The sequence below is a fragment of the Ambystoma mexicanum genome, chromosome 9 (assembly GCF_040938575.1).
Source record: "Ambystoma mexicanum isolate Mex_15411 chromosome 9, UKY_AmexF1_1, whole genome shotgun sequence".
Classification (NCBI taxonomy): Eukaryota; Metazoa; Chordata; class Amphibia; order Caudata; family Ambystomatidae; genus Ambystoma; species Ambystoma mexicanum.
Window position 1 is genome coordinate 1012257895 of NC_090931.1, and position 19527 is coordinate 1012277421.

Genomic DNA, 19527 nt, shown 5'->3' on the forward strand with positions numbered 1-19527 from the left:
TTTCTAATAGATTCCTTCCTCCCACAGATTCCTCATCTATGATAATCACCCAAAGTGGTACGTAAATGTGGAGGTGGAAGGAAAGCAATAACACCACCTGGACAAGAAATCTTTGGTGGACAACCACGCTACCAAAGCAAGTGTCATGGTCTGAAAGGGAACCTAAGCAGTAATGCTTAAAGATGTGCAGAGGGTCCCAGGGCTCATTCTACCAGAGCTGTCACCTGGCAGATATCCAGGACAGGACTCCACTCTGAGGAGGCAGCCACTCCTCTGGAAAAATGAACTCTGAGATCCTCAGGCACATCTTTTTCAGCCAAATAATAGCATTCCACGAAGCAGAAAATGATCCACCTTGACTGGGTCTGTTTGGACACAACCCTGCCAGCGCCTTCCCCAGTATAATCAACAAAAAGCTTGTCAGCTTTCCTGGCCTCTCTCGTCCGATAGATGTTTTAGCTGAGGGCACGCATAGGGATCAGCCATTGGAATCGCTCCTCTGCCTTGGAAACATGAGGTGGAGGAAAAAACACAGGAAGGTGAATCTTTTGAGAGAGATGAAAATACAAGACCACATTTAGAAGAAAAGAGGGTCTCACTCTCATTGTAACCTTCTCTTTGGAGAAAACCAAATAAGGAGGTTTAACGTAGTACGCCTCAAAGCCTTGCAGAAGTCATTGTAACTAGGAAAATCACATCAAGGGTGAGCAACCTAAAAGAACATGAATGGAGGGGCTCAATTGGAGCTCCCATAAGGAATGTCGAAACCAAATTCAAATCCCACTCCAGAACCACAAACTGGCATGGAGGGAATTTGCTACACAAACCCTGCAAGAAATGCAGAATAGTGGCAATTTTGAAGAATAAGTCCTGTTCCGGGGACCTGTTCAAAACCGAAATAGGAGTGAGGCATCCTTTAATAGTGCTGATCTGCAGGCCTGCTTGGGCCCAGGACAAGAACAAATCCAAAACAGGGGATAACAGACAGGATAAAGGGTCAAAATCTTTCTCCTGGCACCAAGTTGAAAATGTAAACCACCTGCAGGTATACACATACTTTGTTGTGGGTCTCCCAGCTGATAGCAGCACATCAAGGACATCCTCCGACTAGTCCCACTCCTTGTATCTCAACCTCTCAGTAGCCAAGCATGAAGGTTCAGGCTGCTAAGGTTTGGACAGAGGACCTACCCTTCCATTTGAGAGACTAACGCGACTCTCCTTGGGAGGCACCAAGTAGGGCAGATGGACATGTCCTGCAACTCCGGGTACCACGTCGTCTGGGCCCAGTTCAGAGTAATTAGAATCAATGTGGTCCCAAACAGGCACAATCTCCTGAGAAACAGCAGAATCACAGGGATCAGTGGGAATGCATAGAAGAGGTTGAATGTTCATTCGATTGTCAGTGCATCAGAGCTATGTGACAAGGAAAGAGATCTACTTGAAGAGTTCCCCAAAGGAGAAGAGCTCCCACTACTGGGAGGGAAAAGTTTGTCTACACAAGTCATCCGCTGTGACAATTTTCTGGCAAAATGGGCAGACATCAGAGAAAGCCTTTCTCTAGTTCCCAGAACCACAGTTGCATTGATTCTCTGTACAGCCGCAAGAGCCCACACGAACCCGCTTGTTGAGGTAGTGCATGGCCACTGTCTTGTCTGTCAGGATCAGCTCAGTCTTGTGTTTCACAGAGAGCAGGACGGTGAAAAGGGCCATCCTGATTGCTCTTAACTACAGCAAATGTATATGCTCCAGACACTATGAGGGAGTCCACAGACCACTCACTGTCAGTTCTGATAGGTGTGCGTCCCAACCTGTCAGTTGGGGCCAGAATTGACTAAACAACACGTCTCTCAGCAATTTGTCTCTCATGGCCTACCACACCACAACCTGAGACACATGGTTTGAAACCTGCAGGAGGTCTGACATGTGGCCCTGAGAGGAGCCACTGAAGTGATCACATGCACAGCCTCGCCTCCGGAAGCATTAGGATGCAGGAGGCCATGAGGCCCAGAAGGCACAGAAAGGATGACGCTCGGACTTGTTCCTGAGATTGTAGGACATTGACCATCCGAGAGATGTTTGCCACTCAATCCTCGGGCAGGAATGCCCTGACCAGCCAAGTATCTAAGACTGCTCTTATAAATCGGACTGGGAAGGCAAAACCTGGGAATATTTGAAGAACAGGGAAATTCCCAGACTGCATATGTAGAGCAGGTGCTCTAACACTAGGTTGGGAGCAAGCTCAGAAGAGTCAGGAGTTCCGGCAGGAAAAGACATGAATGTTCTCCCTTTCTGTTGTGGGCCACCACCACAGCTAGCTGCTTGGTGTAAATCCCAGTAGCTGAATAAAGACAAAATGCGCCAGAATTTGAAGTGGTAGTGATGCTTGCCCCCCACAAACCTCACATAATTCCTTTATATTTGATGAATAGGTACATGGAAGTAGGTATCCTGAAAATCCAGTGCTGCCAATCAGACCCACAGATCGAGGCCTTGTGGGATCTGAGCTAGAGTAACAGTCTTGAATTTGTCCTTGCATAGGAACAAATTCAGCAGCTGTCGATCCAGTATCTGTTACGCTCACCTCATATCCCCGGGGGCGTCCGGAAGGCTCTGAGATCTGGAACCCTGGATGCGCAGTTTCCCAGTGCTGAATAATGAATCTGCAATTACTGAATTACAGAATTACCCATCTCTAATGGGTAAATCTCCCAACTCCCTCTGACCGATTCCCTTCCCACTGGGTTCTTTTCTCACCTTAGTTATTTGTAGGGTGAGCTATCCGTCCTGCGTTTCTTGTACAGGGGAGCTTGACGTTTGTTGGTGAGCTGCCCGAGTTGCTTCACTGGTGCAGTACGCCTTCATTGGGCCCAGGCCTGCTGTGACCCCAAATCTGCTGGTAGGCAGGTAGGTTTGTTAATTGTAAGCCTTTCTTCTGTTTATGGTGGGAATTTGTTAATGTCTTTATCTCCTTCTTTTCAGGTGCAAAGTGCTTGATGATGGTGTGCCGGATGGAGAGGCACGTTTTCTAGGTAAGAGAAAGTGCAAAGCCCAGTGCCTTTATTGTCTTTTAAAGCTAACCTGTGTTTTCTTTTTCTTCTCCTCACAGGCCGCTGTGGTGCTGCGAGTGGGTGAGAGTGCAATGAAAAACAGGCCCCCAGAATCTGTTAAGGTAAGTACAGCGCTGTGCGGTGGTTTAATATTGAAAGCGAACCTGAATATGTCTCTTTTCCTCTGCAGATGTTGCTGCGGTGCTCCGGATGGAAGCGTGGCGTAGCATGATGGAATTCAGGTGAGACTGATGGAATTTGATCTTTTGGAAGCGTGCGTTCTAATATTGTTTTTCCCTTTCTTGTTATTGCAGGTCGCAAAGTGCGAACAGCAACTGTAGTAGCGGTTTGCCGGAAGTCCTTAAACTAGTACTCACAGGTGAGTGATGTTTCTTCTTCTCTCGGTTTCCACAGATTGCAGCCCAGTTGAGATGCTGAGTGCTGGATGGTGTTTTCTCAGGTAAGACAGAATAATCTTGTTCTTGTTCTTGCAGTATTACAGGAAGATGCTGAAGACTGGGAGCTGGACAGTGAGTGTCACGCTGCGGGTTGCAGAATAACACAAAGCATGTTCTGCAGTCAGGGTGTGGTTTATATAGCCCAGGTAAAGTAGTACCAGGGAAAGTAGTTCCAGGCCTGCCACACCCAAAACACTAGAGTGCATGGCTTGGTTCTTAGAACTAGACTGTGTGGGTGCTTCCATGTTGGATTTCAAGGCCCATGTGGTTATTACCCCCTGGTATAGCCCCTGGAATGGGTTAGTAAAGCCATTAACACCCAGGTTTGCCAATCCGGTAACCCGGGGTGCTGATAACTGTCTTTTCTAAGAATTAACGGGTCGCCTTGCAGCATCCCATTCATTCATAGAAAAGATTGTGTATAGATGGCTGCTACAGATATGAAAGATGGGTTTCCAAGCAGAGCCTCTCTTCCATTTCCATGGCGGCAGGAAGAAGGATGTCCAAGAAGCAGCAGCTGGTAAGTGGGGTGGGAGGGACGGGTACAATTATGTTAAGGAAAGCGAGGGTAGGGAAGGATGGCGGAGGAAGTAACCACCAGGTTGCTCGGAAAGCAGTCTTGGATCCTGGCATTCAGCCTGCAATACAAGCAACCTGATTGGCTGCGCTCCAGGTGCTAATATACATTGGGATTACTGCAAGTATTCTATCCATCAGTACAACAAACAGGAATGGAAGAGCGAGAGATCTCTGTATTGGCTGAAGCAAGCAAAGAAGGTGTAGATTCAGAACACAACAACCACAGATAGTGGGCACCAATATGAAACACACTGGAGTATCATTTATCATGCAGATGTGTGCTGCACAACTGGAGAAGATATTTACCATGCAATTGACAAAAAGATAAAGCACCTCGTGTTCATCGGCAATCAAACATTTTTGAAAAGAAAGGCTCATTAAGTTGCAACCACCACATTTTCACTGGCACCACCAATGTGTGCTAAAGTCCTAATACATATACAGTAAACTAGGTAAAACGAATGTGCTAGGAATGCCCTACTGGTTATTTAATAACCTGACATTCTAACTAAGGTTTTTTAAAAAGAAGGACATTTTTGTTTTTACTAAGTGCAATTTTCATACTAAGAACTGTATGTATTGTCAGGTGCTCAAACCTCGATTACTGTATGTCTTCGCTATATAAACTCCCCCACCCCCAAAATACAGCTCTACACTGAGTAGGACTGTTTACAAAACAAGCTATGTGAACTGGCCAAGACAGTTGGAGAAAGTAAGCTGGCGGTGTGAAAAGCATGTACATATCATCCCAGCACTATTTCTAGAAAAGCAGTAACAACACGGAAAATCCATGAGGGCTGAACTTGTAATGTGACTGTAATTCCGCTATCGACAAAGGAGAAGTTTCCAGGGGGATAGAACGGCGGTAGTTTGTCAGCAAATTCATTTAGTGGGAAACTAGTATCCGAGGAAGAATGTGACAGGCTAGTAATGATTTTTCAGCCGCGGCTGCTAACTAATGTCTCCCTCCTGCGGGAGAAACTGCGAAGGCCTCAGCCTTGAATATAACTAAAGTCGCACCAAACATATTTATCAAAACGTTCCCTTTTTACATTTTGAAATGGTATGCACACGGTATGCAGGCAACACGAAGATTGGAATATAATGTTTAGACTTACTGTTAGAAGACAGATCTTGAATTTCATTTTATATTGGGTTGATGGCTTGAAACTGAGAAAGAAAAGTGAAAAAATCAATTACCGGATGAAACAAAAAGATCACCCCTGAAAATATCGTCTTGCAATAGTATCTTTTCAGAGTATCCGAAAGAAACAGTGCAAAGCGAGCGTATATACACAATCCTGTGTTTTCCTCGAGGACGTTGACAGAAAATCCGTAGGGAATTTCGAATGTGAGAACCACAACCCCCTACTCTTAATCATCTTTATCAACTTGTTACCAAAATATGTCTGAAGGTTAAGTATATGAAGGCAAAACAGCGTTAAAATGACATGGCAACCAAAAAAAGTACATGTGTCCGATGTGCTTTAAGGGCATTGACTACAAAATGTGTGTTTTCAGCATGAGGCAACAAACCACTAAATACAGGCGCTTTTTTGAGGTACAGCGTGAGAGAAAGCACTCTACAGCACAATTCACATTTTACATAGTTACAACCGTTTTTGCGAGGTAAAGCATTTTACAATTTTGGTAATAGAGATTTAAGAAGGCTTTGGGTTGCAATGGGGGCCTGGCAAGATGTGCAGGGAGTCGTATGGTATAATGCTGCGCAAATTGTGAATTTACCAACAAATATTTTGTTCATTACCACTGGTCAAAACGTTTAGCTGAACAGAGAAGTACCTCATAAATGTCCAACACTGGCATGTTGGCCGTGCCATTTGGGTATCGCCTTATTTCCCTATAGATCTGCCCAAATCTGGCGAGAGGGGAGACAGGCTAGCAGCACATTTCCGCTTTGCAGCAGAGAGTGTATCAATATTTAAATGATGTTCTTCTAGTGGAGTGATGGGATGATGTTATATTTTCATCAACAGTTGGTTTTGGTATATAGTGGTGCAGGTTTGGATCTAGTGTGAAAACGTGGCTGGGAGATTAGTTTAGGAGTTCTTCATCAGTATGAAGTTACACTGGAATGTCCCACCAAAACCAGGAGGGTGCGGGCCAGGGACATTTATAAAGGATTAATATTGAATTATTTAGGTTGAGAGCAACACATTTGGCTCAGTAGGATACAGAAGCAACTTGACAGTGCAGTTTAAGAAATTCAGCAGATACAAACACACAAAACATGGAATTCCATTCCCCAAAATGTCTGGTTTGAAATATGTAGACCAACAACCAGTGGCCCTCATTATGAGTAAGCCGGTCCAGGAATAATGCCGGTACGATCGGTTCTGGCATTTTTTCCTCACCGGCTCATTCAGTGTCTGCTGGTAGGGGCAGTAAACTACTGGCAGGCCTGACCTGCCAGGAGTTCAGGCTCCTACCGGCAGAGAATTGCCCCTATCACTGGTGCCAGTACTAGCGTTGCCGATGAAAGGGGCAAATCCATTTCATGGAATCCTACCTGACTCCATGGAATGGAACTTACCGCCGTTGTCGGCATCGTACTATCCCTGTAACAGGCTATCAGGCACGGAAACGTGAATTTGCCAGTAATCCACCAGTAGAACCGCAGGTTACCGGCAAACTAGTAATGAGGGCCAATGTCTCAGGATGAAACATTGCTCTATCTACCAAGCACTGTTTGCATTATAAACACACAAAATGTAGACAGTTTGGCAGTCTAACATGCTATGGGAGGTTAGGGGTCAGAGGACCGGTGGGAGGAATTTTAAAATCCCCCTCGCATTACAGAATCCTGTACAGACATGATAACACACCGGGGTCACTCTTTGCAGATGAGCATTGCACGAAGTGTGGTAATAACGCTTATAAAAACGCTACACATCATTTTTGCGCACCATACCATATTCAAGCATTTGTGACAAGTAGTGAGGTCATGTAACATGAGACTGATGGCGCCATCATCATCCTCTCCCTGAGAGGATTCGGCAGCCTCTGAGTATATGAAATATTCATGCAGGCAGAGATGCCTGATTCCTCGTGCAAACTGCCTGCTTTTAGGGAAAAACCTGAATGATGGCTTTAATGCAGACATTGCAGAAGGCATGTGCAATTGGTTACTCAAATCATTATGAATTCTGTATGAAAAGCCGAGTCTGCCCTGCTGTCCATGCAAAAAGAAGACCCCTTTAACGCTACCAGTATTGCACGGGTAGGACTGCTTCCCAGTTAGTCTATAAATAAGCGTCTCTCTCCGTGCAATATCCGGGTCAATCCTAAATGACCCCGAGTGTGCTGTGGCATTGAATGTCACATTGCCAGCCTGTCAAATGTAGCTTGTACATGAAACGTGTTTTTCCTTGAACTAGACAACAGCCTTCCTTTGCCAGTAGCCACTCCACAAGAAGCAGTTTACAAGCAAACTAAGGGCCTGATTCGTGGAATCATGTGCGTGTAAAACATGGATTTGCGTGCCATTTTGGCCGCACATCCCAATTCGTCCAACAAGGTTTGCGTGCAGAATGGCACGCAAATCCCCGTTTTACACGCACATGATTCTATGAATCGGGGCCTAAGAGTCAGCTACAGTGGCTGCGGTGATCAGTACTGATGGAAAAGCGCTGCCTCAGCTACAGGGACGGTCGTGTGGGGGCATTAAAGCAGATGATGACTAGGGCATCCAATGAAAACCGTCATAGGCATCAAGAAGAAAGACGTGACATAGAAGAAAGGAGTATGCCAAGCAGGGCAAAAGGGAAGGCAGCCGACTGAACCCTGACAGGACAACTAGTGAAGGGAAGTAGATGTATAACATCTGGAGCATTGTGACGCGTGGTTAAGACCATGAACAATCATTGTTCAGATCTATGGGCGTAGATCTCTCACAAAACCCTGAGGGACACCTGAAGGAGGCCACCCTCTTCCAGGCTGCTCTTCCCATCTCCCCCTCAGAAATCTCTATTTTCTGGAGGCTGTCCCCCCACTCTCTTCTCCCTTTACATGGCCCCCTCTGGCACAACCCACCCCCTTTCATCCTGCACCCGCTGCACTCACAACAACACTACCTACATCAGAAGGTAACAGCAAGAAAATGTCCTTAAAATATAGCATTTATTAGTGGCACACCATTTGGGAATATCTATGTGAACAACCTCTTTAATATACCTGCACACCACCCGATCTCCAACGTGTTCTGTCACACATTTACTGTACAGAAACAGGTAGTGAATCTTGACAAACCATTCAACAGCTGACCTGGAACCATCCATAACAGTACCACCACCAGCCTACCGCCAGTGCATTGCCCTAGACCTAGCAGTGGGCACAACTCTAGTCGTAGAACCCTCCTAGGAGCAATGTTCCCTCTAATTATTGTTCTCTATGTGCGGAACAGGGTGGCTGTGTGCGCACATTATTTTCCATGTGCGCAACTGACTGAGGTAAGCCATTTTGTGAGCTACCGCCGCAGAAGAAAGTTTGTAAGAAATGTCCTCTTCCCAGCCACTGCAATTCTTTAAAAATCGTACACTTTTTCCAAGCACATAAACTAAAATAAAATGTCAAAGGTGATTATACAGAAAATGTAACCAGTCCAAGACTTCAATATCTGCCACAGTACCTTGCAGGCGTACTTCTGCGCAGAGAAAAATGTCAGCCTCATTACGAGTTTGCCAGAAAGTGGTAAAGTTGGCGGTAACTCCATTACCGCCAACTTTACCACTACTCCAAATTACGATTTCTGGCCTGGAGTTGAAGATTTGCCTCCAGGAAAGTCCTGGAGGTAAATCCTCCAACTCACCGCCGAAATCGTCTGAATTTCTGCTGCAGTAATTCTGGCAAAAAGCCACATTGAGTCCAATGGACTCAATATGAATGGGGAATTACACCACCAGTTGTAATCCGGTGGAAATTCCTCCAGACCTACTGCCCCAAGTCGTAATGAGGCCCTGCACATTTTATGCCACTGGAAAATCATTCATTTGTATTACAAAACACAAATATCTCTTAGTTGTGTTCCCAGATATCTCGTGCAAACAATATTTATTCTTAAAGACATTTTTCTTTGTATTCTGATTTTTCAAAAACAGGGAATTTTATTCTTGATGCAGTAATCACAAGTGGTCAGCCGACACATGTTTTGACTCAAAGGGTCTTTATCGAGGCTGGCGTGTTATTGTTCATTGACCGATAGGTAGCTTGGCTGTTGGTGGTGGGTTGGGTTAGGTGGGTTCCACTCCTTGAATAGGCTGGCTTGTCAGCCAGTTACTGCTGCAAACAACATCCTTGGCATTTGTGGCCCTCAAATATTTCTTGTCATAAGTGATGTGGCTGAAACTCAGACAGAATACATTTGCCAATGGATTAATGGTAATTAAAAGCAATGTGTCAAAAACATGCTGAAAGGAGTTCAAGTGCCACTTTAATGAAGTAATTCAAGGGCCAGGAGAACATGCTTCTAATAATTTGTGCAAGGATGATAGTTACATCAGAATAACTGCACCTTAGAATATGATGATCCAAAATTCCTGTGCCGCTGCTTACTATCCATATTACGTTCTCCTGTGGGTAATGATAACACCAGCCTTAGAGATAAAAGACCTATGCACCATGCATTTTTACTCCCTAAATAGGAAAATGTGCCTAACAAAAACGAGAAACAATGAACATATTGCTTCAACCCACAGAGCTCCACTGATATTTTTTCGAATAAGTGACCAATAGAACAGTGGCATAGGACGGAAGGAACACTAATAATATTAATGCCGATCTCAAAAGGAATTTTATACGGAAAGATCATCTTTTAGTAAGCAGAAAATAGCCGTTGGCAAAGCTAATTACTTTTTTACTCCCATAAAAATAATTTGACTCCAAGTAGGGAGCAACATCTGATTAGAGCTCTGCTTGTGCCCCTGGAGTGAAATGATGGGGGACATAATAAAGTGTGTAGTTTTGCTCACCGATCCGCACCACAACCTAGATAAAATTAAACAAGAGACTTACTGAGGTTTATTATGGAGCCCTGTTGAAGAAAATCACACATATATGCCTTTTAAATTAATTGCATCAAATCATCAGAGATACAACTGATTGAGTGCCTTCTTCTGTAACTATGGATCCCTCTTCTGTAATTCTTTGTGATCAGTTAAATAAGATGCAGGGAGATGCTAGAGACTGCACACACAGAACACATGGTTACATTGAAATGCCCTCGGCAGTTGAGCATAGAAAGAACAAGAAGGTGCTGTTGTCTAGATGGGTACTAGAATTTCCTATCCTTTGGCAAGCATGCAACACATTTCCTTCAGTGTCCTGCCAAAACATCTGACTTTGAAATGTGTTGCTTTGTTCATCACCTTCAATCTTCAACGAGTGATGCTTTGACCCATACCCTTGCCCTGCCCCTGGGCTTGCCTCCAATACTAGTTGATTGAGCACTGTAAAAAGTGAGGGATTGTAGCAGTAAACACTCACTTGGATATTTGCAGACCCACAATACTTTGCAAGCAAGGCATATTTACATGCCTCAACATATGATGTGCATTTTAAGAATGTCATGACTCTGCATGTACACAATTCTTTTGCAGTGCATATAAGATTGTTTGCAACACACCCCACCCTTATATCATTGTGTAGGAAAACACAAGTGCTCAGTGAAACCATGTGTTAATAGAAGTGAGTTACCATATAATGTGTGAAGGACTATGCCCAAAGGAACTCTGAACACTTGGAAACGATGCAGATTGTGTGAAAAGCATTCTCCTGTCTGAATATGCGGAGCCCTGATCCGATGGATGAGTAGTCCCAGGCATAGTCCATACCCATTATCCCTTGTATGCTAAGTAAATGATATTGCAAAGTTGCTCTCTACTTATAGGGTAATCTTAGTAATGCTAAAGTAGGAGACGCTGAGCAATACGTTTGTCTTTCAAATCTTTAGAGAGCAAATTCATATTTGAGTTTTATAATGTGTTAACTTACAAGGGGGGCGCTTCAAAGCACTTGCGCGACATATGTACAAAGAAGAGTAGCATGGGATTTGGTTACACATCCAAGTAGCCTGCCTACTTACAGTCAGTATCCGATTTTTGAGCTGGTAGTTCGATTATATAGTGTGGGTAATGCTTTTGGTAAGGCACAATGAGTAACAGAAATTCTGGCGCGTGAACGTTATTCATGTTACAACAAACAAAACAAGTGGATGTAGACACAAGTCTGCTAACCTTTTGCAGAGCCGAGAGGAAGAGTCAATGTTGTCCGGTAGTATCTTAATTTACTCTGGGGCAGAAGTTAGAGTCATAAGGTAAAAGTGTGCTAGAGTCAGGGTTAGGAGTCCTGGGTGGGGAGGGAAAACCTTTGGGTAATGTGTGCAGGCAGACTGGTTAGATTGGTTAGATTCTTCTTTTCTTGGAGCCAGTTTTTTCATATTAGTTTTCAACCTCTTTTGTTGTATTTTGCTGTTAGAGATTTTAGGTACATAGTAGTGTAATGCAAATTAGCAGAATATCAAGATTAGTTGCTTATTTTACGAGAAAGAACATTTCGGGTAAGTGCTATGCCTTTTGCCTTATTAAATCTCTTTAAATAGGTTAGAATTGTCTGTGTGCGCTGCTAAAAATCTTCTGAGCGGCACCCAGAAGGAAGCTGGGCAAGCGCACATGCGCCCAGCTTAAAGGGAACATTGCCTAGGAGTACTCCACACTCATAGTGGATTGCAATTAACAGCGATCAATCTTACGGACGTTAGACATTTTGAGCTTCTCAGTAGCCACCCTCTCACCATGTGCCAACATTTTATGTCCATCTCTTATAAGAGGACAAACCCTTGACGCAATGACCGAGCATTCTCATTTTCACTACAGTGCCCTGCAGAATTTTTTCTAGACACGTTATACTGTTACTTAATATCTTTTTCTAGACTCGTTATACTGTTACTTAATATATGCTGCCTCTACTTTTACTGGTTCTTTTCCCCTGTTAGATACGGCCAGGAATATGCGTTTTTAATTATAGTGTTACAAAGCATATACAAATAATGTAACACTAAATACATACACAAATCACTGTAATAAGTCTCCAGTAAATACTAATAGTTAACAAAAATGACCAAATTGCTATTCCGTCTTGTCTTAAATCATCACATCATCATTTGATATACATTTCCAATAACAAAATATTTGAAATCAAAGACATCTTCCCCCATCATCCACTACAGCCACAAACCTACTTTATTGCATGTTCCTTATTCCTTATTCATTAGAAACTCCCCAAATGTATTATTCCACAGTTCACTATCAAACAGTTATTGTATGTGCCTCAATGTTTAAATCCGATTACATTAACACAACTTGCAGAAATTCTGATTATAAGCGAGCAGCAGATAACACTGCAGCTTAGACTTACAAGGAATGTGTAGAAAACATGGAGTGAGACTGTTGCATAGTAAACGGGCAGTAAAGAAATACTTACATTCTGTGTTTCTTCTTAATTTGCACTGCCAAATGACTCAAATCTACGCATTTCTTGAAAACAGGTTTTGCTAACACAAAGGCCCAGCCTAGCGCCTTATATGAAATTGCTAGTACATCATATTTAAACATAGCCATAGTGTCAGAGCACCAAAAACTGGAGACTGATAGCAAATCCACTAGCAACAATCGCATTAACCTTTCAGTGACATTTCTCCTCAGACACTATACATATGTTCTGATCCTCACTTTCCTTCCTAAAATATCTTAATTAATGCACCTTCAGTTACATAACGTTGGGCAAGCAGCACAATAACTCACTCACAACTTTCTTCTTATTATCTTTTGATGACTTAATGTTCATCTTTATAACAAGTGCCGCTTTCACGCATCTCTTCTCCAAATGGATGCAGAGAATTAATAAGATGCCTCACATTCATTACATCTGAAAGAAATAAACTGGCTTTCAATATAAACTGCTCTTCATTGACAGAGACAAAATATTCTGTGAAAATATCCCTGCCAAGAAAACACCTGCGTATGTGTACCTGGTGGGGGAGGCGGGGAGTAGCAGCCACCCAACCAATGAGGAGGCTCAGAATGGGCAGATTATCGGACGGATATCTATACCACCCTGAGCCTCCTCATGGCTGGAGGCTGCCCTCTCCAGTGCCGGGAAACAAGGAAAGTGGTCCCCTCTTGCCACCCCTTTGCCCCATACACAGATTTCCCTCCACGCCCCCACCCCTGCTTACCTTCTTTCTATCAATATCGGGAGCAGACACACTGTGAACACTTCTGTCCCCAGTGTGTCCGCTCCAGATCTGCAACTTACCACCATGGAAAGGAAAGAAGGGACTACACATAGGGCCTCATTCCGAGTATGGCGGTAAGGGATAGCGGCCACCAGTAACGAGACCGGTGGCGGTGATCCCTTACCGCCATACTCCGAGTTCCCTTTGCGCCCTCGCCCTTAACGCCTGCTTTGAGCAGGTGTTAAAGTCGAGGGCGCAAAGGGGCCTCCAAGCCAATAACGGTGACCGTAATGAACGGTCACCGTTATTTGCATCTTCCCCATTCCCATTGAGCCCTATGGGGGCTCATTTGGGAATGGGGAAGAGCCTTGGTGAATGGGGAATTACCGCCCCGCCAACCTTGGAATGGGGCGGTAATTCCGCCATCCACCAAGGCGCTGCCGGTCCGGGTACGGCGTCTACCAAGGCGTTAATAGCGCCATTGGTTAGTGCCGTACTCGGAATGAGGCCCATAGTCCTTTCTCTGCTTTCCATGGTGGCCATTTTTTTGTCTAATTTTTTTCCTATTTTTTGTATAGCAACCATGGAAAGGGAGAAGGGACTACATGTAGTCTGTTCCACCATTCCATGGTGGCCATTTTGTTTGTTTACTTTAAAAACAAATATTTTCAATGGCCGCCATTGGAAAGGGAGAATGGACTATGTTTCCTCTTGGTGGCAGCCATTTTCTTTCTTCTTTTTTTTCTTTTTTCAGTTGCGAAACGCCAGAACTTTTTGCAACTGAAAAAAATGCTTTTTGTACCCCAGTCTTAAGGGCCGGGATACTAATAGAAATACGCCCTTCGCAGTGGGGGCATTCTCGCTTCAGGTAATGGCCCGGGGCCGATAGTTGCAGTCCCGAGCAAAGCGAAGTGAGTAATGCATCCCTTGCTCGGGGCTTATTTCTTAATTAATTGGTCCATGCAAGGGTGATTACTCAAACCTGACCTCTTGCCATTTGAAAATCATCAGGAACAAGAAACATTCTACTGGTAGTAGAATATGGATTTCATTGTACGGATTGAAATCATATAACAAAGCCCCTCAGGGCAATTCAGTTTGCTTCTGGAGTTTCCACATTCACCATTCCTTATCAATTCACTACAACCGTCCCAGTAACTAAATAAACAATTACCCATTAACTAAATAAACAATTAACATACAAGGTAAATCACTTTGGAAGAGTGAAAAACTGGTAGAAACCTGAAAAGACAGGTTGACACCTCAATAGGCCAATGTGGAAATGGAAAAGTGAGAGCAGGCCCAGTGTCAGCACTGGCAACATTGGGAAGAGTGAGCTGCCAGTACTGGAAAGACATTGTAGTGAAAGAGTAGTGTGGTAAATCCGACATAGTAGACGACTTCAAGTTTATTGAAAAGAAAGAAATGCCTATCAAATCCCCACTTCTAGTGATGGTGGTTCCCTATTCTACATACATGAAGATTATAGCTAACTAGCTAAAATGATGTGTGCTACCAGCAGAGGTTGACCAAAATCACCATTCATTAAGTATACACGTTTTTATGAAAAAAGTACATATGCTTATATAAATGATACACACATCTGAATAATCACAAATACTGTCAAACAATAAAAATGGAGAACAGATGGCGTGGCCAATTCTATTCTACAACATAACAAAAATGATACTTGTCAAGATGCCCTACTGAAATAACTTGTGTCTTCAGTTCCAAAACTCTTCTATCTTATTGCCTGCCCTACCATGTAACGTTTTTATAACACGGCACACTCTAGCCAGGGACTTCTCCCACTGACAATGAATGTGGCGCACAATGTTTTTTCTTTAATGAACCCATATTTGAGTAGGCCCCCAACCCGCCTCACACCATCCTTAAGAAACACCCCATGTCACAATGGACCAGGAACCAGGCTGGTGTGCAAAAATATAATATTTATTAATTTTATGGTTCAATGAAAAATGTGAGCAAAATCAAATAATTGGGCAGCAACCACCAATGTGGTGGCAATACAAATACAATGATTCTCACAATACAGTTAATTCAAACTCCCCACAATTTACATGCATGTTAAATGGTAAGACAAGAAAACGATTTCAAGCATGTGATGGTGCAAAGGTTAAGCACTCCCCCTGCAACACTCACCCCCAAACCTCTGCTAACTTAATTCTTTTTGAATGGAAAGCAGTGGCAAGGTGTCAGGATAAAGAGGGAAACATTAGATTGTGAATTCAGCCCACCACCCCAAGATGGGAGGCCAAAGAAGAAAATGAAATCTCGTTGCAGGAGCAAAACAGCATAATCAAATTTTACTTGTTACTCGCACGGTTGCTCACAACCATGGTGGGATAGCTAGGACAGAAATTCTTGTTGCTACACTTGAGAGATAAGGAAGCCTACAGACTACTAGCAGGACACCAAGGCAACATGAACACAGGTAAGAAAATCGATTTGGGCATGAAAACAAATGCAAATGGAAAACACATGCGCGCAAATGGGAATTTAGTTTCACATGGGATTGGTGCTGACAGCAGCCAAGTAAAGGGCTTAGCTGTCAAAATCAGAAATCAGTTTCAAGGAGGAAAAACAGAGGCATATGCAGGTAAGATTCTTGAGAAAGGGTTTACTCTTAATAGGATTACAGTTTGGGTTTTTCTATGGATGAATGCAAATTGGAATTGGTAGGAAAGCACAATACACAGGCACATTCGTTTTTTGTTAACAAAGACTATTTCTGTTGAGGCTATATTTTAATGGCTATAATTATTAAAGAAAGGCACTTGACATGAGGTGGTTGATTTCGAATGGCAACCAGCTCACTCTGAATCTCTTTATAGGGGAATTAATAGATTTAATTGGAAATAATGCTAAGGATTTCTACAGACTATGGAAAGACTTAGAAATTCACTAACATGCACAGGCTAATTCAGATTTGTCTATGGAAAGGTGAACATATTATACTTGCAATTTGGGGATTTTGCATGGGATTTCAATGGGGTTCAAGGGTCAAAAGACCAATATATGGAATGTGTTGACTGGGTGATGTGATACTTACAATGTCAGCTTGAGTTTGTTGCTTTCTTTGTAGAATATTAAAATTCACATTGTACAACTCAGCAAATTCCCCATGCAACATGATAGCATACCTACAGCATAATATTTTAAATTGTATCTTCTTTTGTTCATTAAAACCTACAAGATAGCATGTTTTACCTGTGACATTGGGTCTCATTACAAGTGAGGCGGTAAGGGGTTAACAGCGCCAGTATATGTGCCGGCGCAGATAATCCCATGCCGCCTCATTACAAGGTCCCCTCCGGGTTCCCTGAATGGGGAAATACCGGGCGCAAAGTCAGAATGGCCCGGTATTTTCCCATTCAGGGTCCACAGACCCGGACCCGAGTTTGGAGGCAGCCTCCAAACTCGTAATGAGGCCCATTGTGTTCTCTTCCACATGTATTCTTTGATATGCAAGTGCAATCTAAACGTCTGAGCTGGAATTATTTAATGAAGAGCATATTCAATCAAATAGTACTCTGCAGTGTTTCTTCATGATGGAAGGGATGCACTCATGTTTAAGCTGTGGGGAAAAGGCCTATCAAAAGATTTGTCCATAATTATGGCACGAGAATGTCCACCAGGATTATAGATGTTGAAGTAGCACAAGAATGTCTAACCAATTAGATAGGTTTCTAGATAACTGGCTCAGAGAAGGGGCCAAAGGGTATGAACTGCTTACTTGGGGTAAGAGGTATCCAAAGAAATTGGTGGAGTAGAGGAGTTATTTAATTTGGAACTGATGTACATTTTAGAGGTGAAGTGGATTTCAAGATTATTCTAAAGGTCCAAATAAGGGCAATGTGAATGAAGATATATTTAAGTTTCTTTAGAAACTGATATACTATATATCATCAGATATAGCACCAGAGACACGTGGCAAATGTTAAACTCCATCTGTTATTCACATACTGAAAAAGTGAGATGTTGCTGTGGATATTGTATGTACGAGTTAAAATCTGCACACACAATTGTGGAGTTGAAGAATGATCTAATTTTGAGCTGAGATTGCAGATTTTAGATGTGAAGTAGTCTTCAAGAACATTGTAAACAGATTCCCTTGCAACCTGAAGCCCATGTTTCTGCTGAGATGGACCATTCTTCCTGTCAGAGTCATGAAATATTTGTCTTCAATGCTTTTTATATTTCTCCTCAGTTATGAAGAGTAGAAGCCTGCAGGGGTTTATAAAATGTGTTTTTAAATAATAGTCGTATAAGGCCACTCTTGCACACATCATAGCTCCTCTTTCCTTTGAGTGCACTTTCTGGGATTTAAAATCTTCCTCAGCAGATGCTGCTAAATTATTGCTGGAAGAGAATACATATTTGTTTACTGTATTTGTAATGGAAGGAGAGAGTGTGCCCAGATCAGCTATTTGTATAGATTTTAAACAAGGAAATAAGACACCAAGGGCCTCATCAGGGGTTGGGTGGAGTGGTAGAAATGCAGCAGTAATGCTATTACTGCCGCATTTCTGCCCCACCCAATTCCGAGTTTGGGGAGACTCAGAGGATTCAGCTCTGAAATGGGTTTAAATAGCCCATTTCTTGTGCAATTAGTACTGTGTTATTAGTGCTGCGGTAATGAATGAAAATGCCCCATTGAATCCTATGGGCTGAAGAAAAATGTTGACTTACCACACCATCGCAACTTAGGATCTGGCGCTATTAGTGCCAGGCCATGCTGTAGTAACGTTAATTGCGTTGGGTGGTTTCCCGGCAGATCCGAACACACGTGAGGAGGCCCCAAGACACCATGGTTATCCCTTTCCTTTTCAGTAATATTGCAATGGGAACCCTAAGGCATTGCTTAACTTCTGTGAACCAGTGTCATTTGGACTCTACACACAGCCCAAAAATTATTCCTAGTGAGCAAACTAAATGTAGTTGCGATGAGGATGAATTCATGTTTAATGGGAGCATTTTGTACAGCCTGATATTCCTCTTCTGAACCTCTATGAACAGTTTAATAAGATGCAAGTGATATTTGCAGAATAAGTACAGCAGACATAAGTGTTTTAATTGATTTTAGCGGACATGGAGCTTGTAGAATTCTTGCCTGTCAAGCCCATTTGAAAGACTAGTAGCAGAATATTTTTGGTATATCCGTCTGAAGTAATTTTACCCCACTGTAATACCATTTCCTGATTTATAACAATATTGCATTTTTCGGAATGACCCAAGACAAGAGTGGACATATACCCATAATAGTTTGCAAACAACTGGTAAAGGGCATTGAAACTGTGAAAGGTATACATCAATATTGATGTATGTGCATCGTTATTGATTATGTGCATGTTTACATGGTTAGTAAACGCAAAAATGAATGTTGAAATAAAATAATGCACTCAATGCACACACCGTAACTCCATATTTCATAAAGGCAACTGCCCACATGAAACTTATGATGGTAAAAAGTTATTCCTATGTTTGCTACTCTTTAAAATCATTATATATAGATTGCTCTTCTTCTATTAAAATTCGGCCAACATCATATTAAGTAGTGTTGTAAAGAGGTTAATGTTACCATGCAGAAGTGAGTGAGTGGACCCGAAAGGCTTAGTGCAAATTGCATGGGTTGCAGAATAATCCCTAATTAATCCCTAATTATTGATCACTACTACTAGAGAGCAGTTACATAATTTCTATTACCAGCCCCATTACCCATTACGTGGTAAAATTGTGTTTTTCATTTAAGATAATATAACTAGGACCCCCAACAGACCCAATCCAAGAGATAGTGGGGGTCATTACGAGTTTGGAGGCAGCCATGGTGCTAATAGCACCATGGCTGCCTCCAAACCCGTGTTTTTGGGTCCGTGGTGTCGGAATGGGGATTTACAGGGACATTCTGACCCTTGCGGACCCGGTAAATCCCCATTTCGAAAACCATTCCCAATTCCCATTCGAGCCCCCATTGGGCTCAATGGGAATGGGGAAGGAGCTAATAACGGGCCTGCAAATTGCGGGCCCGTTATTAGCTCCCTGGTCCCTTAACGGGTGCCGCTAAGGGCAGCTGGTAAAACCAGCCGGCCCTAGTGGGACCCGCTTAGGGACCTCGGAATGCCGCGGTAGGTGGTTAACGGCACCGGCATCCTTACTGGTGCCATTAACCCCC

At 43.0% G+C, this 19527-nt stretch overlaps 1 protein-coding gene across 9 annotated transcripts in view; it reads right to left on the reverse strand.

The window, feature by feature from the left end:
• The window catches only part of B3GALT1 (beta-1,3-galactosyltransferase 1), a 2246978-nt gene that overhangs the window by 1964789 nt on the left and 262662 nt on the right, over positions 1-19527 (reverse strand). For all 9 annotated transcript variants that reach the window (XM_069616270.1, XM_069616267.1, XM_069616266.1 and 6 more), the window contains exon 2: positions 5203-5254. The gene's annotated coding sequence lies outside the window, so the exon portion shown is untranslated. The remainder of the gene's footprint in view (positions 1-5202; positions 5255-19527) is intronic.